Source organism: Sus scrofa, chromosome 3 (genome assembly GCF_054392235.1).
Source record: "Sus scrofa isolate SSC_HxYL_T2T_F1_AM1 chromosome 3, Sscrofa_HxYL_maternal_Yorkshire_Landrace_v2.0, whole genome shotgun sequence".
NCBI lineage: Eukaryota > Metazoa > Chordata > Mammalia > Artiodactyla > Suidae > Sus > Sus scrofa.
The window spans coordinates 86,469,176-86,491,211 of record NC_139385.1 but is presented as its reverse complement, the minus strand read 5'-3'; the positions used below and the strand labels follow the sequence as shown (position 1 = coordinate 86,491,211).

Here is a 22,036-nt window from a genome sequence, read left to right as displayed (position 1 = left end):
CAACTCCTATAAATCCTCCCCCCAAATTGGAGCAAACTAGTTCAGCAAAACCTCAGATTCAAATCCTCATGCTTAGTCCACGCCATTGAATCATCCACCATTTACCATACGATAAAATCTTGACTTCAATCTTTCCTGCCTCAATAATAGTCAACCCAACCCAACAAAAACCTCACAAAGCATTCCATGCTCTGAGTCATGTTTTGGCTGGTGGCTTACGGTAACCTCCTTTGGGGGGGAAAAAAAAAAAAGAGAGAGTGGGAGCACTCATCCTGGCGAGTGCGCCACCCTTCATAGACCCTCTAAATAAACCACCAAGGAGTTCCCGTCGTGGCTCAGTGGTTAACGAATCCGACTAGGAATCATGAGGTTCGATCCCTGGCCTTGCTCAGTGGGTGAAGGATCTGGCGTTGCCATGAGCTGTGGTGTAAGTTGAAGATGCGGTTCGGATCCTGCGCTGCTGTGGCTGTGGTGTAGGCCGGTGGCTAGAGCTCCAATTCGACCCCTAGCCTGGGAACCTCCATATGCCGCGGGAGTGGCCCAAGAAATGGCAAAAAGACCAAAAAATCAATCAATCAATCAATCAATCACCAATATCCAGAATTCCCTTTTACTCCCAAGTTTAGATAGCTGTGGATGATCGCTGGAGATGATGGCGATGAAGAGGATGATGTTGATGACAATGGCAATGACATCAGCTGTAACAGTAAACATATTTTGAACATTGTGCTGTCCTGAGGGCTATGGGTGGCTTTTCTCATTTAATCTTCACAACTACTGCTATTAGCCCTATGAACCCTATTGGGGTCCCCATTCCACAGATGAGGAAACTGAGATTGAGAGAGGTTGACTAACTTGTCCATCACTCCACAGCTGAAACAGAGTTCAAACCCAGGTCTATATGCATCTGGGTCCTATGCACATGGATTACCCTGCTTTTTGGGGACTGGACACAACAGTGAATCTGAGAGTCTCGTCCAGAGCCAGAGAAAAGGTCGAAGATCTTTGGCCATGAGAGTGGCAGAAAGAGGGTCATATCAGAAACTACCCCCAAAAGATGATAAACAGGGCAATGCCATTTATACCAGATTCTATTCTTAAACCATATTAAACTCTGAAAAAAATCTGTTAAAGGCATTACTCTCTAAATGGTTTATAACCAAATTTAAGAATGCCATAATTGAGGGAATTTCCATAGCTTGGCTATACTAAAATAGTAACAATAACAACCAAGAGCATCAATTTCCTTTCTTTTACCACCTGTGGACCTCATGGGGTAAGGGGCAGATGGTCAATTGGGGTTGGGGGAGCTGGTCTATTTTGGATGCTTATTTACAAGGCTACATTCATGCCATCCACCAAACACCATCTGCTGGGCTATTTCTTCCATGAAACTAGAGCATTTTGTTCCATAGCAAATAAAAGTGCGACCAGAATTCTATCAGCATGCTGTGTTTGGGAGAGCACCAACACTTTTCAAAACCAGCTTTCATCCTCCTCCAAGTCCCATGCAAAGAAGGCTCCCCTAAGAACAGTAACCCAGTCAACACATTCATTCATTCATTCGCAAACTCACTTTGAAAGAAAGCTGGCCCCGTGTGGGCCAGCCAAATGTGGAAAGTTAATTTTACAATGTGAACTGTTTTCACCCCGGGCCAAGAGACAAGTAGAGGCAGCCTATGACCTGGCCGTGATTTAGGAGTACCTCGGGACTCCGGAACATGGGGGTATTTCAGCAAGGAGCCCCCACCTTTTCTCCCTGCCCCTCCTCCTCATCCACTAAAGCTCCCAAAGAATGTCTTTCATGTTTGCTCCATTCACTCCTGCTGCCTGTCCTTGAATTCTCGGCTCATTGCCCCCGAATCAAGGGAAGTCAAGTTGAATCTTTCAAAATGGGAGCCAGCAGCGAGGAAGACCATCGGCAACAAGGCGGAGAAATCCACCCCCACCTGCTTTTTTGAAACTCCAGGTCCCGTTTGTTATTCTTCAGTGATGGAAGGTCCTGTCATTTCCAGAGCAATGCCTTGGCTTAGGCATCAGATCTCAATTTTCTTGCCAGGGCTGTCACTGGCAGGCAGTGTGGATCTGGACAAATCATTTAATCTCTTAACACCCCCAATTTGCTCATCGATTAAATAAGGTGGTCCCACAATAAATACCTCATAATAGCACTAGAGCCTATATTTGCTATAAATTGAGAAGCAAAACCTCCATAAGGTGAGTGAGGGAAAGGAGGGGTAGCCCAGGAACCAGGACACCCCCAAAGACGTTCTGCAGCGAGTATCATTGGTAACCACAGAGGCAGCCCCAGGAAGCCAGCATGGGCCTCAGAGAAGCCTGAGCTGAGTTTTGCGGTACTCTGATCATGTGGGGAGCAAGTAGGAAAGTAGTGCCATACAATCCATGGTCAAGAACATGGTGTTAGCAGGCATTCCAGACCTGGATTCCATTCTTTACTCTCAATGTGACCTTCACCTGTTACTTACTTCTTTAGCTTCACCCTCCGCACCCGCAAAATAGGCTGATACCCTTCTCTGGTGGTACGTGTGCTCATGCTGACTTGTAAAAGCCAATTTTTTGTTGTCATTGTTGTCTTTTTAGGGCTGCACTCGTGGCCTATGGAGGTTCCCAGGCTAGGGGTCAAGTTGGAGCTATAGCTGTGGGCCTACACCACAGCCACAGCCACAGCTACGTGGGATCAGAGCTGCATCTGCGACCTGCACGACAGCTCACGGCAACGCCAGATCCTTAGCCCACTGAGCGAGGCCAGGGATTGAGCCTGCGTCCCCATGGATGCTAGTCAGATGCATTTCCACTGAGCCATGATGGGAACTCCAAAAAGCCAATTTTTAAATCTTCTGAAATTTCACCTGCTGGCTGGTACCACTTTAGTAGTTTGAAAGAGGCCACGAAGGGAGTATTTACCACAGAAAGTAGCAAATGCTACAGATCTGGGCCTCTTCTTGCCAGGCCCCCAAAGCTGGTTGTGAAACACTCATCAACACACCACTGCCTACCTTACATCATTGTAGCAAAGACTAAGGGGAGGTGATATGTACAGTATTTAGCACGATGTTTGGTGCATGCCAAGAAATGAGAGTTGGTACGGTTATTTGTGACTCAGGTCACTGTCTCTCTCATCCTCATCTCCCTTACCCCCAGATCTCATACTTTTTTCTGGAGACCCAGTCAGCATGCCCTTCCCTAAAAGCATCTCTCCCTCCTTCTTCCTAATTGTTTGTGGCCTCTCATTCATGAATTGAACACCTACTGGGGGACCAATCTGGTATCCGGCACTGCAGAGATTAAACACGATTGAGCAAAACCTGTCTCTGACCTTGAGATATTCAAAGGCCCTGTGGTGGACAGGATGCAACTGAGTCTGTGAGGGGCACCTTCTCCCAACAACATGGGAATGAGAGGAAAGCTAAGCCATGCCCACCACTGCAAACTCTGCTGCCACCTGCGATCCCAAGGCCTTTGAAGCCTTCGTGGTAACTTCAGCTACAAAGTGCCACCACCTTCTCTAAGATGACACAATTATTAGGACCACAGGGTACTCCATTAGCTTTCCTGCTCCCCCTGCCCTAATGGCATTACCCTCCGATTGGCAACATCCTTCCCCACTGGCTATGATGGTTGCTTCTGTGCCGCCTGGAAACCAGAAATGTGTAACATCAAGCCTGGCCCCTCGCCAGATTTCTACAGGGCATTAGGAACAAACTGGTGAAGCTCATTAAAAAAAGAGAGAGAGAAACCTATAACCATTAAAAGTCCATTAAGCAGCCTGTCATTTTGTAGAGCTAAATAGCCCACAGTAATCAAAAGCATATGAACCCCAGCTGGGATACCCGGTGAATTGTTTCGATTTAGGGGAGAATTCATCAAGAAAGATTGTTCTTGGGATTGGGTTGATTTTTCTCCTTCAGTTCCTGGCCCCACGTTCCATTATAATTAAAGTGATTGATGCACCTCCCAGACAGAGGTGAGCAGTGACCACCAGAGCCAAAACATCTGCTCCTTCCAAGCAAACAGCTAATATGGAACTTCGGTTGAAAGACACGTAACTCGAGGTTACCCCTCCACTGTCAATTAAGTATGGCACAGTCAACTCCTCGCTGTCCGGCTGGGTCACCTCTCAGCTATGGGTGAGAGTTGTCTTTCCAACTTTTGAAGGACTTTTATCCACATCCAGATTATGGTCAAGAAAGAACTGAGACTGAAGCCAAGAAGGAACACTCCCTAAAGCAGAAGATGGAAGATCCACCCGTCAGTTGATGAAATGTCCTCCTGGCAATGGATGGACACTTGCTAATTTTGGAAATGTGGGTTTGTTCCTTCAAATTTACCACACTCCCTCCCCTTCCCATTGCTGTTTCCCATCCCCTGCATGGTGTGCCCCTGCCATGCCACTGCTGTTTGCGCCTCTGTGGCTGAGTGACAACATGCCAAGGACAGAGGTGAAACTCTGAACGACAGTTTATGATGGCACGCTAGCGGTTCTGGCTCTGGCATCATAATACTGAGAAAAGAGAAAAAAATGTATGATTCATCATGGGTTTAGGAGGTAATTGTAGGAGTGACTTCTGCATGCTTATCTACCCCACCATGACACTAGGTGACAGCAAAACATGGAGATAAAATGAAAGAATGAAGATATTCAGATTCAATATAAGGGGTCCTGAGAGCCGTCATGCGTTCCCTTCATTTACCTTTACTATCATTCTTTCTTTTAAAACTTGTCCCCCAAAATGTTGTTTGACTTTAAAATATGTATATGGGATTGAAGTTCTCTGGTGGTGCAGCAGGTTAAGGATCTGGCATTGTCACTGCAGCAGTTCAGGTCACTGCTCTTTCAATCCCTGGCCTGGGAACTTCCACATACCTCAGGTGTGGCCATAAAAAAAATCCGAGATTAACAGATATACACTACTGTATAAGAAATAGACAAATAACAAGACCTCCTATATCACACAAGGAACTATATGTGATATCTCATAATAACCTATAATGTAAAAGAATGTGAGCAAGAATACATAAGTGAGTCACTTTGCTATACCCCTAAAACTAACACAGTGTAAATCAACTGTGTGTCAATAAAAGTAAATATTTTTAAAAGTCATGCTCAATATAATCAACACTCTTCCGTCCTCCCCCCACTGCCATCTACTCAAACTCCTCTAGTAATTTCGGAGCACTGCTTACTTACATTAATCCTTCGAGAGCTTCGCACCGTTAGAGGTGTCCATCCCCCCTCATTGATGGTATCGTTCTCAAGGGCAAAGACGACATCTTCTTTTACCCTGTATCACCATAGCATCTCCTTAGTAGAATCCTTGCAACTCAGAGTCCCTCACTAAATATTGATGGAGTGATCTTTCAGGGTTGCCGGGCTCAGCATTCCAATCTCTTAGAAACTGCCTTCCAACTCACCGAGCACGTAATGAGCCCCCAGGCTGCCCACACAAGTTCATTTGCTTTGGGAATAAAGACAGATCAATGTCCCCTTTATGCACTGAGTCCGCCTAAACACATTACAGATTTACATACATTCAGTGTGCATGAAGGTAATTGCCCGCCCCCCCCCAGCCTCTCTTCACCTTCCGCATCCAATTTCTGCCCAACTTTCAAGGCTTGGCTGTTCCTCCCATTTCCACTAGGAAACCACAGCACAGCTCCCAGTCCAGCCCAATACTCTCCCTCTGAACCCTTAAACTTTTAGTAACGAATGATCCACTGATACCTGTCAAAACTGCCTTGAATAGATTTAGTTAAAGCAATTATTTAATTCCTTGGGTTATAAAAAAAAAATCCCCCCAGATAAACTCTTTAAGGGCCACCATTGTAATTTATCCTACTTCATATTCTCACAAGTCAAGCAGAAGACCTGACGTGGGGAAGGGCATGAAAAGGTGAGCAAGAGAGTCCGTGAAGGACAGCGTGCCTGGCTGGAAGAGTAGGGCCAAGTTGAATGGGGTGAGAAAGGGGAGGAGGCAACTGTTGGTGCAGATGAGTGAAAGCATGTCCTGCTCCCATCACTCTGGGATCCAGGGGAAATGTGGCCTATCGCTGGACAGAGGGAGTTTCTGACCCTTCTGTTCTTTCTTCCTTGGATGTCTAATAGTGAAGGGAAAATAAACACATAAAAGGCCATAAATCCTCCTGCAAAAATAAAGGCACCTTTTTAATGCCCAATAGCTCATGACCTAAGTTAAATTCCAGACCCTTCCAAAAAAAGTGTCAGACCCCTTTCCACCTCTTTGCTACCTTGACCTCCACTCCTTCCAGAGTCACCCCCACCCTCCACCCCTACCCCTCACCCCCATTCCCCAACCCTGCTCCCTGCTGCATGACTCCAGCTCCCTGAACCTTTTTATAATCTTCAAGATGAAGGAGCCCCATGACATCATCTCTAAGTCCTTCCCAGCCTGGCTTCTCCCATCCTACTACTCATCTTGTTATCTGCTGGTGCTGCCTCCTTTGCAATGCCCAACCCCTCCCTGATGTTATGGAAAGTTCCCCTCCTGCCTCCTCCCAGGTCACTTCTTCCTTTGCCTCCCATCTCACTCACTCTAGCAGTTTCAGTCTCTCCCTCTCATTAATCTCACCCCCCTGACGATCCATATGCTCTGACTTCTAGTCTTCAAGTTTGCAACAGGCAGACTTATATGACCATATGATCCTGTGCCTCTCTAGAACTTTTCACCATCAAACTTCTCCATTGAGTGGTCAATCCTGGGATCTCTAGCCAACTTCTTATCCAGTCACTCCTCAACCCTTTCCAATATGGCATCCCCTTCTCAGCGTTCCACCCACTTGGGGCTTACTAGGGCTTGTTCCATCCTCAGCATGGTTCTCCCAAGACCACACTATCATGAAGCCCATTCCCTGGAAGCAGACTTTGTGATGAGGCTTCACAGGCAAGTGATGGATTAAGGTGATGCTCCAGAGAAAAACAGATAAGGGAGTGGGGATGGGGGGAAGCAGGGTGACATAGGGGAAGAAGCCAAGCAAAGTCTCACAGGGGAGCTCCAGAGTATAAACTGTTCCTCGGGGGAGTCCTCTTTTTTTTTTTTTCCTTCTTTTTTTTGGACTGCACCCCTGGCATGTGGAAGTTCCCGGGTCAGGGATCAAATCCACACCACTGCAGTGACCCAAGCTGCTGCAGTGACAATGCCGGATCCTTAATCCGCTGAGCCACCAGGGAACTTGGGTTGTTGTCTCGACTTAAGGGAGCTGGGCTTTCATACTTTTCAGTGGGCAGTCAGTCACAGGTGGGAGATAGGGGGAGGTAAATTCCAGGCACTAGCTCCAGTCTGAGCTTGCCAGCAAAGTCACTCCAGTAGCCTGAAGGTAGTCTTCACAAGAAGAATCCTAGATGCAAGCAGTTAGAGTCAAAAGCACATCAAGGCTGAGCAAGGGACACCCAGAGAGACTGGAGGAGATCCACGGGAAATGGGCAGTATGTTAGCAGTGGAAGCAGAAGCACACCCTTCATCTTGGCACATATTTTGACGGCATCGAACGTGCTCCCTTTTTTTCTTTTTTTTTTTTTGTCTTTTTGCCTTTTCAGGGCCACTTCTGCAGCATGTGGAGTTTCCCAGGCTAGGGGGTCTAATCAGAGCTGTAGCTGCCAAGCCTATCCCAGAGCCACAGCAACGCAGGATCCGAGCCACGTCTGCAACCTACGCCACAGCTCACAGCAACGCCAGATCCTTAACCCACTGAGCAATGCCAGGGATTGAACCTGCAACCTCATGGTTCCTCATGGTCGGTTTCGTTAACCACTGAGCCATGAGGGGAACTCCCGTGCTCCCTTTTGGAACATGTTGGCCTTGGTTTTGTGCAAGGAGAACATCCCCATCTTGTTCCCTTTCTGTCCGTTCCTTGTCCTCCTGCCTCATCCCCATCCCCATTCCTCTCCCAGCTGCCCTATCTCTTCTTGATTTTTGTCACTTAAGGACCTCACTTACCCTACATCAATGACCACATCTAAAGTCCCGCAGTCCCAATTTCTAACTCTGTCAGGAGCCTCTGCTCTGTCAGGAGCCCAGCTCTCCAAAATCAATATGGCCCCAACACTGAATTGGATGTCTTCTTCTACGACGGATCCTCCCTGAGTTCCCTGAGCCCCTTCCTGAGCCATCATCCAAGGAATCACCTTTCACTCCAGTCTTTACTTTATGCTCATGTTCAGTGGGACCTGAATTCCCTTCCATCTTTCTTTTCCTCCCCGTGTCCTTTGCCACCACCTTAGTTCAGTCCTTTATTGACTCAAGTACAGTCGTGTAGTAACTTCCTGACTGGTCTTCTGGCCTCTCCCTCCTCTAGTTCATCCTCCCGATCAGTCTTCCAAAGGTAACAGTATGAGCATGTTGCCTCTCTTCCACTCTCCTCATCCTAGACCGTCCCTGGCTTCCTTATGCCGACAGACAATATGACGGAGACTTTCAGAGCTTACCTGTTTCCATTCTCCTCTCCAGCTCTCTTGCAGCTACACAAAACCATGCAATGAGTTCTGGCCATTGGACTGTGAGTGGAAGAGAGGGTGTCACTTCTAGACCAAGGCACTGAGAAGTAAATCGGAGGGTTCTAAGCTCTATTTTGAGCCAGGAAGCCAAGTGTTGAAATGACAGAACCACAGACTGGAAGCAGCTGGGTCACGGAATCACTGTATGGAAGATGACTGGACACCACCCAGGAGAAGAGCCTCAACCACATCAAGTTCTGTGTGTTTCAGAAGTAAGCCATTGTATGAAAACACTCCGGGAATCATTTCTGTTTTGTTTTGTTTTGTGTTTTCACCGCCTCACAGACTGGCCTCTCCTGATCAAGGCAGTCATTCCCCCCACCCCTGCCACCCCCATTCCCCTCAAGTTAAAGTTTCAGATTATGCAACCTAACAGCCAAATTTCTTTCGAACTGAGGTGCCTCTATTTTCAGGTTGTTCTTTACTTTCTCTCCCTAAAAATACCTTCTGCTCTGTCATACTTGGCCATGTGCCCTTCCTAATTACTCCTCATTCATATCTGCCTCCGCCACCCATGCATCACCCCCGCCAACACACAGTTTTAATCCCGCCTTCAACCTGTCCATTTCCTAACCTCCCTTCAAGGCCAACAATTACAGCCAATAGGCGAAATCTGGCCCACCACCTGTTTCGGTAAATAAAAATTTTATTGGAACACAGCCACATCACAACCACACAGTTGACTAGCTGCAAACGAGACCATCTGGTACGGGTGGCCTGAGATCTTAACTCTCTGGCCCTTTATAGAAAAAGTTGCTGACCTCTGCCTAGAATAGGCATCCCACCCCTCCCCTCCCCTCCCCTCCCCAAGCCTCCTCCTCACTGCAGGCCACGCCCAGAAGTGGTCATCCCCTGGTCCCTTGTTGGCCTCCTCACAGTACCCCGCTGAGCCCCTGGGGGATGTCAGACTATCTTCTTGCCCCACCCCCACCTTTCTTGCTCCTCTGGAAGCACCAGAAATGGCAGGGCACATTGCTCATTTCCCCTGGGATTCTCAGTATCCAACCCCTCACCCCACCATGGTAAGTGTTCCATAAATGTTAGCTGAGAAGATAAATTAAACTCTTGAGGCCTCCTATACACTGAAAAGGAAACAGGAAAGGAGATAAAGGAACCTCAGAGTTACATTGCTCGAATTAGAATCCAGGGACTTTTTATTTCCAATTTAACAAAGCCTCTGATATGAATTAAAGTTGATATTCATATGCTTATTGCTGGCCGTTCAGTGGTACCAAGTCTTCATAAAATATATGTGCACTTTTAACTTTAATAGTTTTGCTTTTTAATATTTTTGAACAATACAAAAATGGCCTTTAAAAGAAATATAGGCATTCCCATTGTGGCTCAGGGGGTTAAGAACCCAGCATAGTATCCGTGAGGATGCAGGTTCAATCCCTGACCTCACTCAGTGGGTTAAGGATTCAGTGTTGCCACAGCTGTGGTGTAGGTCATGAAAGCAGCTCAGATCCATTGTTGCTGTGGCTGGGATGAAGGCCTGTAGATGCAGTTCTGATTTGAACCCTAGCCTGGAAATTTCCATATGCTGTGGGTGTGGCTGTAAAAAGGAAAAATAGAAGAAAAAAAGAAAAAAGAAATTAAAAAAATATTACCGTGTTGAACCTCACTCACAATTTTAAACAGTACATTTTTATTTCAGATCCTGTGGCAAACGGAAAATAACCATAAACAAGGAGGAAAATGGTACCTTGTAGCTTAACACAAGTAGACCCCCAGCATCTGAGAAGAACACTTCAGTGTGCCTTTAAATGCCATTTTACAGAGTCTTCCCGTCATCCCTACAAGCTTCGTTATTAAGTTTTAAAATTCTAACATTTATAAAGTGTGCAGAATCTTATAAAGGCCCCATTTTATAAACCACTTCCTTGCATGAAAGGACCCAGGCAAATTTTACCTTTCTGCCCCCAACACCAACTCTATCTGTCTCTGCTCCTGGGCTTGGACCAATCAGGATGAGTGCTCTGGCCACTCTGGTCTGAAGAACGCCCAGGATGGAAAACGACTTTGATAACTAAGCTGCTTCATTCATGTCAATCAAATATCAGAGAAGGTCGTGCTAAAAATATCAGGAGCTGAGATGAAGGTCCCTTGCTTAGAAACGTATCCAGTCCTTTATTGCCCAAGGAAAAGACATTAAAGCCATCCTAAGGAAAGAAGGGCTGCAGGGAGTGGCGGGCTCACAGCTTCCTCTACCAACCCTCCTGGCAGGAAGAAGGAAAGACTCAGGAGACCAGTGCAGCCCCAAGTGCAGTCCATAGGCTGATACTGGTTGCCCACTCCCTGTCACCACGATGGGATAGAGAGAGAAAGTCAGAGAAAACATTTAGAAGCATGAATCACGAGTTTCTGCTGTGGCAAATGGGATTGGGGATGTCTCTATAGTGCCAGGACGAAGGTTTGATCCCCAGCTTGGCACAGTGGGGGGAAGGATCCGGTATTGCCTTCGCTGCAGCATAGGCTGCAACTGCAGCTTGGATCTGATCCCTAGCGGATCTGATCTCTGGCCCAGGAACTTCGTGTGCTGCTGGGCAACGAAGAAAGAGAGAAAGGAAGGAAGGAAGGAAGGAAGGAAGGAAGGAAGGAAGGATGGGGTGAGAGGGAGAGGGAGGAAGAAGGAAGCGTGAATCGCCATTTGACATTGTCAGGACAGCCAAGCACATGATTTTATATTTTATGAATCAACAGTCTACAATCGATTGGACTTTTTTTTTAATGGCCCCATGCCACAAATCATTTGAGAAGTGCTGCCTGAGAGAGAACAGTATATAATCCGGTGCAGCCTCCACACCAGATGGTAGAAATCGTTCCCACTGGGCAGAACTTGGACTTCTTGTGTTCTGATTCCCCTTCCGTCTCCAGGAAGCCAATGCAGTGAATTGGAGCTAATAGGACCAAAGGCCCAAACCCTCTCTTCCAACCCCATTCCTTCATGGGTACTTCATGAAAGAAAGAATGTCCTTTTCACTGGCTCTGGTTTGTTTTTTGGGGAAGGAGTTTTTTGTTTTGTTTTGTTTTGTTTTGTTTTGCTTTTTTGGCTGCCCCGGGGCCAGGGATCAGATCCAGGCTGTAGCTTCTTTCTCTCTCTCTCTCTCTTTTTTTTTTTTTTTTTTTTTTTTTTTTTTGCTTTTTGCCTTTTCTAGGGCCACACCTGTGGCATATGGAGGTTCCCAGGCTAGGGGTCTAATTGGAGCTGTAGCCACTGGCCTACGCCACAGTCACAGCAATACCAGATCTGAGCCTCCAAGCCACATCTGCAACCTACACCACAGCTCACAGCAAGGCCGGACATTTAATCCACTGAGCAAGGCCAGGGATCGAACCTGCAGCCCCATGGTTCCTAGTTGGATTTGTTAACCACTCTGCCACGACAGGAACTCCCAGGCTGTGGTTTCTATCTAAGCCACAGTTGCAGCAACATCAGATCTTTAACTCACTGTGCTGGGCTGGGATCAAACCTGGGATCCCTTTGTGCCACAGTGGAAACTTAAGCGGGCTCTTAATCTGGCAAAAACAAGGAAACCAAAACAAGGGAGAATGAGAAGGGGGTTTTTCAGAAGAACCGGGCCCCATCACAGGCACATATTGGGCTAAGAGTGGGTCAGTCACACACTCTTCAAATAGAAATGTCAGTTCATTTCTAGCGCAAAAACAGTAACCTCTGTCACATCGCCTCTGTGGACATAATGCTGTCTCAAACCGTGATATTTTTAACCAATTTACATGCCTTCTTCAGAGTAGGAGCTTTTATGTTTCACGAGTGGATTTTTCTCCAGGACTTTTCACCTAACTTATTCTGGGACCAAACCATGCCAGGATACATTCATCCTTCAGGAATAAAAATGGATTTAAAAAAAGATATCTCCATCCATGGACTACAGAAGACACAATGCTAGGGAAGAGGCGCCCTGAGCAGAGAGGTATTGAACTGTTTAACTGAGAGGTCACAGATCACGGGAAAAAGGAAAAAACAGCCAGGAATTTGCAGAAGCCCCCCCAACACAAACAGGAGCGTGATGAGAATGGATTGTTTAAACCAGAAAGCAGAAGTTAGCACCTGTTAATGACCAGTTTGTTGGCTCACAAGCTGTTAACACTCAGACAAACTGGTCGTTAAATGTGGTCATGACTTATTTCAATGCAAAATTTATTAGCGCCCCCATTGGAAGATTTAATGGAAGGGCAACGAGCACCTGGTATACCCCCTAGGAGGCTGGGGCCAGCGACTAGAGGCTGCGTCTGGATTTTTAAAAAAAAAAAAAAGAAGAAGAAGAAGTAATAATAATAATAATGGCCATCCTGTCACATCCATTACTGATTTCCTTCAGCAATCAGAATGTTGGATGAGTTCTGATGCACAGCTTGATACCTAATAAGGACCACTTGAGCCTTCATTACTTCGTAGCACCATTATGGTTAAGTGCACATGATCTGCCTTCTTTACAAGCCCACTGCAGGACTCATTACTACTAGATAGACTTTCGATTAAGCTCAGAGCATTTTTTTCATCTTTTCAGTCTTTTGCAGATCATAAAAAAAGAAGAAAAAAGGGGGGGGAAGAAGAAGAGGGGCTGAGGATTCACAGTGACACAAACTTAACAGAAACAGGGGCTGGTGCCGAGTCCTGGGAGAGGAGATGTGAGTTGCATTATTTTGCCTCAAGGGTCCCCAAGGGGGTGACAAAAGGGTGGACACCTGCAACCTCGAGGACCGGAAATTCTCAAAGAAAAATCTTTTCAACCCAACACCTAAATCTACATTCATTTGTAGATTATGCAAAATAATGTCTGTGGTAGGAGAAATTAAATCTCAGGAGCCTCGGCCAACTCCAGTTTATGATGCGTTTTTTATGGTGAAGAAAGTTGGCCAGAAGAGAGTGCATCTCAGAGAGTGAGAGAAAGTGCGTGAAAATGTTGGCCTCCCTTCCTCACGTGCCTCTCACATTATGCCACTGTGGTTGCCAGATTTAGCAAATAAAAAATCCAGGACCTCGTTAAATTTGTGTGTCAGATAAAGAATGGATAATTTTTGGAGTTCCCGTCATGGCTCAGTGGTTAACGAATCCGACTAGGAACTGTGAGGTTGCGGGTTCAATCCCTGGACTTGCTCAGTGGGTTAAGGATCCAGCATTTCCATGAGCTGTGGTGTAGGTTGCAGACACGGCTCAGATCTTGCATTGCTGTGGCTGTGGTGTAGGCCAACGGCTACAGCTCTGATTCGACCCCTAGCCTGGGAACCTCCACATGCCTCAGGAGCGGCCCAAGAAATGGCAAAAAAAAAAAAAAAAAAAAAAAAAAAAAAGGGCAAAAAAAAAAAAAAAGAAAGAAAAAAGAAAAAAAAGGAATGGATAATTTTTTTTTTTAGCACAAATATACTTATATTAAAATAGTATACTTATGTTTCATTGAAATTCAAATTTCACCCAGCACCTCATATTTTACCTGGCTACTCCGTACAGGACGCTTGGGTTTGGAGAAAATGAAACCCTCTGGAGTTCAAACTGGTGGACCACATAAATCACCTGAGAGGGAGTAAAGATTATCAGGTTCGACTTCCAGTGGACCTTGAGCCTCATTATACACTCACTGCAATACATTAGCATCTAAATGACACACTCGCAGGTGCCATGATAGTTCTGAGGCCAACCACAGAAGGCCAAAAAGTAGGTGGTGGCCCAATTCCTGGAAATCTCCACCCCTTCCCTAAAATAGTTGGAATAATCCTCCCACTCATTAGCCTGTGAAATTACTCAGCCCATAAAAACTAACCATCCCATATTCCTTTCGGGGCCTCTTGCTGTCTAAGATGGCCCAAGCTCTAATCTCTCTCAATAAATCCACTTCTTACTTATCAAAAAAAAATTATCAGGTTCTATCCCCTAAAGATTGTGGTGATGATGATGATGATGATGGGCCAGGTGGGGCGGACTGGCAGGGGGTGGGCAATGTCCTATGACACATCTACAGGACTCTTAAAATTAAGGAGAGAGTGGAGAGTTAATTGATGAGCTAAGAGCTGACAACAGTTAGTCCCACAAGGCCCGGCAAAGCCCTCTTCATTAATCAAAGTTGCTGAGTTCCTACCAGAAGCAAAGATAGGTCCCTGGGGAACTAAAATCCAATAGCAGGAAGAGGCTAGGATTTAGAAGACAGACATTTATGGAGGGTCTACGACATGCCAGGTACCACACTGATGCTTCTATATCCATTATCCCATTTAATCCTCACAGCAGCCTTTTTATGTAGGTACCACCAGCTTACTTCTGCAGATGAGGATGCTTAACTGGCCCAAGATGATGACATTAGCAAGTACCAGTGGACAAGTTCATGCCCAGGTTGGTCTGGGCTCCAAGCATTTGTATTTGTACTACAAGCTTATATCCAATAAGCACCAAGTGGAACAAATTAAATACAGGAGACAAGCATCTTGATACGGGGTTCAAGTGTCACTCTGGTGCTTTCTAGCCCCATAGCCTTGGGCAAATTTCTTCTCTGCCTCTGCTTTACAACCACCACCACCACCACACAGAAATCATAGAACGAAGAAAATCTTTAAGCTGGGATGTAAAAATATGTTCACATCATTAAAATACATAAGAACTCAAAACTATAAGAGACCAATAGGAGAGAACCTTCTTCTAAAACCTGGCCTCAAGTTGCCAGGATCCCTTCCATTTTTGAGCTCATCTGCTGTGTGACTGAGTAGCAGAGTCCCCACCTAATCCTTCATTGCAGAAGATGTCCCCACAGGGAGGGCTGTATGTGTCCAGACATCCATTGGTGGCCCCCCAAACCTCCCCTATATCTTAGCAGTGGAAGAAGAGTGAAAATGTATAAGAATTCTACACATAAGCACTTGGGGTTTTATGAGGCTGAGCTTATCAGATTTAAGGCTTATGGGCTTTAGATAGCACTTCCTAAGGTCAAAATAGCCCTTATGTTCAATATTTCTAGCCTAGTAATCATTTTCCTCATCTGTAAAATGGTATTTCAGGAATTTCTCTGAGTTTTAAGTGAGATAATGTATTTTAAATGCTTACTGTTATGCCTGACATATAGGTAGAGCTCAATAAATGTTAGCTGCTATTATTATCATAAATTCTCAGAGTTCCCATCATGGCTCCATGGTTAACAAACCTGACTAGCAACCATGAGGACGCAGGTTCAATCCCTGGCCTTGCTCAGTGGATTAAGGATCCAGTGTGGCCATGAGCTGTGGTGTAGGTCGCAGATGCAGCTCAGATCTGACATTGCTGTCACTGCGGTGCAGGCTGGTAGCCACAGCTCCGACTGGACCCCTAGCCTGGGAACCTCCAGATATCAGGGGTGCAGCCCTAAAAAGACAAAAGACAAAAATAAATAAATAAATAAATAAAAATGAAGTGTTAAAAAATAAATTAATTCTCTCCTACCAAACTGTGAGCTCCTTAAGGGCAGAAGACTGTAGTGTTCTTTGCATGGCCAATATTTGCACAGTACCTTACAAAGAGTAAGCACCAGGTAGATGGGTGTGTGAGTAGATGGAAGGAAGGAAAGACATATGGAGAGATGGATGGATGCATGGATAAAGGGATGGGTAAATTCAAGAATGGATCTTCTGGAAGGATAACTGGGAAAATCTTTGTGAAGACGATGAGAATCAAGTTAACCTATTAAAGTCCCATATGCCAATTTCATGGCCTCATACTTGCATATTTTCATTCTTCATTTTCTTTTTTCTATACATTAATTATAGAATACCACCCTTTTCCAAAAAATACCAATCCAAAAGTGTAGCTGATCAACATAACGCTAGTAGATGCTCAAAAGATATACTAAGTCACTCAAAAATATCAATAACTTACTGTTTCTCATTGGAGGAAAAAAACTTAAGGTGACTGTTTAAATCCATGATATTCTGTAAGATAAAATTATATCAAAGCAAGTGGCCAAGAAGGATAAGAAGAGCTGGTGTTTTGATTCCGCCCTCCACTTGCCTGGGTTTCAGAGATCAGGGTGATTGCCACCCTGGCTTCATTTAAAATAGCATAATTGGGCCAGTAAGATCTGATAAGTGGATTTGCATTTGCTCCTGTCAGCCAGCTCCAAGAAGAGAGTGTGAGGGAGAGAGAATAGGACAGGGATGGAAAAGAATGACAGGAGAGGAGAAAGGCCAGACTGTGACTCAGGGGCCAGCAGGCAGAAGACGTGAAAAAGAGCCCAATGGAATTAAAGGAATCAGGATCTAAGAGGTAAAACCACGAGTTCGGGAAAAGTGAAGAGGATTCCATTTCGAATCATTTCCGAAGGCAGTAGAGGGTAGACCACCTTTGCAAAGGAGTGAAAACAGAGTGAACAGCTGCACATTTCTCTCCCCCCGCAGCACAGCCCCACGCTCTTGACCTTGCCGGGACAGGGCTCCCGAAGGCGCTAGTGCAGGGCTGACTGGCCCCCAGAGGAGGGAACTGAGCCCCAGGAGCTCCAAAGACAGACGAGCCCACCTGGGTCTGGGACGTCACCAACAGGCTGGGGCCACTTTGTATGCAGAAATAGGTGACAACCTCCACCGTGGGACTTTGAGGGTCTAGGCCCTGCACCCCCAAGAAAGAATTTCTTAATCGGCTGCCTGACACCAGCAATTCCACGATTACAGATTTCAACTTCACCCGTTTCTTATTCTCCATTAAAAGGAAGATAGATGCTCTGGGTAAACAGATAGGAAATCTTACCAGCTATCCATTCTCACTGCGAATGAGTTCGGTGAAACGTTTTCTGAGGGTACCTTGTTAAGAAGACAGGTAAAGAGATGCTGAATTGCAGGATGCCTGGACAAGGGTCCAACAAGTCAAGGACAGGGCTGGAAGCAGCCAAATCTGCCTGCGTTCTTTGCCACTCGGCCTGGCCACGATCTGCGGCTGACATCTCGTGCTTAAGGAGGGCCCACCCCAGCAGGTCTGGCTGTCTGCTCCTGTAATCGTGCCCACTTGCGCTCCCTAAAAAAGAAAAATAGGAGTTCCCGTCGTGGCGCAGTGGTTGACGAGTCCAACTAGGAACCATGAGGTTGCGGGTTCGGTCCCTGCCCTTGCTCAGTGGGTTAACGATCCAGCGTTGCCGTGAGCTGTGGTGTGGGTTGCAGATGCGGCTCGGATCCCACGTTGCTGCGGGTCTGGAGTAGGCCGGTGGCTACAGCTCCGATTCGACCCCTAGCCTGGGAACCTCCATGTGCCACGGGAGCGGCCCAAGAGATAGCAAGGAGACAAAAAAAAAAAAAAAGAAAGAAAAAGAAAAAGAAAAAGAAAAATAGTCCCCACATAGCTTTCTGCTGGCTCTTTGGGGGTTGTTTTGATTTAAAAGTGCAAATGAGATGGAGAGGTGGACACAAGCTCTTCTTCAGGACACACACTAATTAAAATTCCCCTGAACTCATCTTTCTAAAATGAGTAGGCATCAAGCATGACAAACTATTGATCATTGTTAGTCCTGGGTAATGAGTCATGGGCACCTCGGACATCATAATATTCTTTCCACTTTTGTATATATGTTTAAATCTCCACAGTAGAAAGTGGACTAATAGTCATTTATTAAAGACTATGTTTCCACTGAATTAAGTCCACTGAAGAGTAAACAATTCAATCTCTCAGATGTTTTAGCCACCCCAACACAAAATGCAGAAATGATTGGAAATACTCCGTGGTTTCCACTTATGGGGGAATTTGGCTTTTCATGTTGACATCCTGATGGCAAGTAGGCACTGCCTGGACTTTTGTCCCCACTCAACCGGGGCTCTCACCTTTTCTCCAGCTCATTCGTAGACTTTACCATTGCCATGCTCAGAATTTCACTTTTAGCCTCTTATTACTCCAGCCCACAGTGTTCTCATTCCAGCTTTTGCCACCAGCTACTCTCTTCAGATGTTAGAAATCTTTCGAAGATTCCCTGACTCTTGGCTCTTCAAGTCTCCTGCTTAAGGATATGCTTGTTTTTTTCTTCCCTCTTCAAGGGCTGGTCTGTTCATCCCATGTGATACATTAATGCTGTCTGCTGGCTCAATCTTATCACGTGATCACTGGTGTTAATTAATCCTGTAAGTCTTTGCCTAGTGAGACACAAAAGGAGAAGGGATGCAGCTCTGATGCCTCCTGTTGAGAGACAGAGCATGTGAGAGAAAGTTGAGGCTAATTTCTAAAAGGTAGGAAAAGATAGGTATCTAAAAGATACCCAAAAGAATTCCTAAATTATCACTTGTGACTCCTTGGGTCGTAGAGGGCAAACACAGTCTCAAAATGCACGCTCTAGAACAACAACAAAACCCCTTTTATAAGGATACTGTTATTTCTGTATTTCATTTAGAGTCTTCCACAAAGACGGACAGATTCAAACTAAATGTGAAAGTCAAAATAAAGCAAAATAAAGGGCAAGCACCACATCTCCATGCAGATCCAGACCAGCCCTCAGGGAGCAGGGGGCGATCACAAAGGCCTTGAAGAGCCAGGGTTCAGCCTGACCTACCTAGAATTTCTGTGACATCAATGTTTGTGTCCACCCTAGTGGCTGGAGAGCAAGAGGTGCTACAAATGAAATAAAAAGAAGCCAATTCTACACTCTATTAGAAAACACACACACACACACACAAACACACACTTCCAAGGCAACAGCTGGGAGAATAAACCTGCTCTAGCTATTGTATAGAGGAGGATCAGAACCTCAAATGTCTCTTACAGGGAAAAGATAAAAATCAATCCTCTTGAATTTTCACTATCTCTATGAATTCTTTTTTTCAATTTTTTCATTCAATATTATGTCTGTGAGATTAATCCATCTTGTTGTGGGTACAGGGGTTCATTTTCTAATGGCCACCTACTATTATAATTATGTACAATTAAATATGGTACCATTTATTATCTGTTGGGCTACTGACATACATGTGGTCATTGTGAATAAAACTGTCCTGAAGATTCTCGTGGGTGTATGGGTACGTGCCTGTACAGACCCACTCCTATGGACCAGACACGGAGACCAGGGTCCAAGGTCATATGAATATGCCATGTGTTCCACTGGGGCAGACACTGCTTTTAACCAACTAACAACTGATCGGACCTTTTAACAATTATCCTACATTATTTTTCCTCTCCTAGTTTTGAATGCCTTCACTATTCCTTACGCATTCCTCGTCCTCCCAAGATTCTTTCTTTGCTTTCCCCCTTCCCTCTCTACTCTGTGTCCTTTACTGAGCTCACTTATTCTTATGCATGTAACTGGCCTTCTATTTCTTTAGCCACCTGTGGACTTCAGGTCAAAGCATCAGACATGGTCTTGCATCTTCCAGCTCAATATTTACCCATGGATGTCGTTCCAGTGATTGAAACATGTCCAATCAAACTGTTTTCCTCTCCTTCCCACTCTCATCACTTCTCCTCCAGGCCTTCCTGGTTAGATTGGCCTTCTCCTGGCCAGCTGGGCTGGTAATCTTGGCAGCCCAACCTTTAGGAAGAATTTAAATCTAACCAGTGGCATTGCTACAATAAACCTCAAATGGGAATGAAGTTCTCCTACAAAACAGTGCCAACCGTTGGTTTATTTAAAATGGCTATCAAACTGAGAAATAGCAGGCAATTATTTTTAATGTTTCCTATCTCCCAAGTCACAAGGACATACCCCTTAATGGCTGGGGACCCAACCTACTGTCTTCAAATCGCACTTTGAAAAGGAACATCTCTCTTTAATAAGCGATGTCTGGATATAACCTTTAAGAGGGAGTTCCCGTTGTAGCTCAATGGGTTAAAAACCCAACGTAGTATCCATGAGGATGTGGGTTTGACCCCTGGCCTCGCTCAGTGGTTAAGGATTTCCAAAGTGCAGCATAGGTCACAGATGCAGCTCGGATCCAGCTGTAGCTCCAATTCAACCCCTAGCCTGGGAACTTCCATATGCCATGGGTGTGGCCCTAAAAAAAAAAAAAAAAAAAATTAAGAGCATGGCTTTGGATCAAATAAACACAGGGTTTGATCCTGGCTTCTGCCACCTAACTGTGTGACTTTGGGTAACTTACTTCCCTCTCTGAGCTTTGGTGTCCTCATCTATAAAATAAGCATAATTAGTGCCATCTTGCCCATTTGCTGGGAAAATTAAAAGAGATTTAGTACAGCACCTAACATGTCTATACTCATTAAGTGTGGTCAGTGCGGCTGTGTTACCAATTCTCTAAGTGGGAAAACCAGATAAATTGCAACCCGTTCAGTGTCCCCGAGAGGTTGCCACTGGACAAGCAGCAATTTCAAAGTTCTAATTTCTTTTACTTTGCTCTCTGAATAGCTCAGAAGGGATGGATAGGCTGTGAAAAATGTTCTCGGGCTGGTCAATTTGAGGTATTTCATTTCACGAATCTGTCTGGAAACTGCCAGCTCATTTCATTGATCAATGGCCATCCCGGTGTTGGAGTTTAAGTTATTACCATCCTAAACTAAAGCTGAATGAGATCCTTAGGAGCCAGAAGCTCTGAAAAGCTCCATCAGGGACACAACTATGCTCCGCAATCAGGCTTCAGTCCATCGGAGGGGCAATTTGCATCTGTGCTCAGTCTCCCTTCTCACGTGATGGAACTTTCTCCACTAGCTCACGGATGGTCTTTGCAGCTGCCTCAGATGGTACTTTCTGCAGAGCTATCAATGCATGCATTTGCAGCTGTCTGTCCTATCTCACCCTCAAAATACTGTGTCTTTTAAAGTATAAGCAGATCCAAACAGACACGGTGTCAACCAATCAATCAATGACATATATATATATCAAGTCCCTGCTAAGTCCAGTGTCAGGAACCTCACCGCTGGAAAACACAAAGATTTTCTGATTGTAAAGCTTAGGTGGCTAACAACACAGGTGAGCATGTGACAATGGGGCATGCTCAGATAGTTAGGTGTCAAGATATTAACAGGGAGAAGAAGTCACTTCCAGGTTCATGGATTTCAGAAACAATGGTCAGCGACCCCCACTCCACCCCCATCCCTCTGACACAATCAAGAACAGAACTTTACACAATGAGGGTGACTACCAAATGCAGACAAATAAATGCTAAGACATGTGTCCTTAACATGTTCCTGAGTAGTTATTCTTTCTTCCAGAAAAATCTTTCCTTCTTGCAAGCAGAAGTTTAGATGTGGATTCCTTACAAACTAAGGTGATTTATCATATGACAGAGTAAAAATATCATAAGCTGGGGGGAATCATAGGACGGGGTTTGACCTACTGGCCCCAAATCCTAAGAAAATTATTTAACCTTCTGAGCTGCAGTGCCTTCATCTGAAAAAGGAAAGACATCTATTTTGCAAGATTGTTGTTGGGGTTAGAGATGATGTCAGGAAAGCACACAATGGTATGGAAAAGTGCTAAATAAATTGTATCCATTACAATCACTCTGTTGAACAGCCCAATTCCCTCCCCTCAAGCTCCCTTCCAGAGTGGATGAAGGTCCCAGCTAAACCATGCAGGAGTCTGAGCTCAAAAGACACCTACAGTAATT

General features: G+C 45.3%; 1 protein-coding gene across 4 annotated transcripts in view; it reads right to left on the bottom strand.

The window, feature by feature from the left end:
• Nucleotides 1-22,036, bottom strand: part of LOC146404749 (uncharacterized) — a 197,652-nt gene that overhangs the window by 99,463 nt on the left and 76,153 nt on the right. For 2 of the 4 annotated variants that reach the window (XR_014839692.1, XR_014839691.1), the window contains exon 1: nt 5,210-5,942. The exons of the other annotated variants lie outside the window; for them this stretch is intronic. The gene's annotated coding sequence lies outside the window, so the exon portion shown is untranslated. Of the gene's footprint in view, nt 1-5,209; nt 5,943-22,036 lie in introns of those variants that run through there. 4 annotated transcript variants of the gene reach the window in all.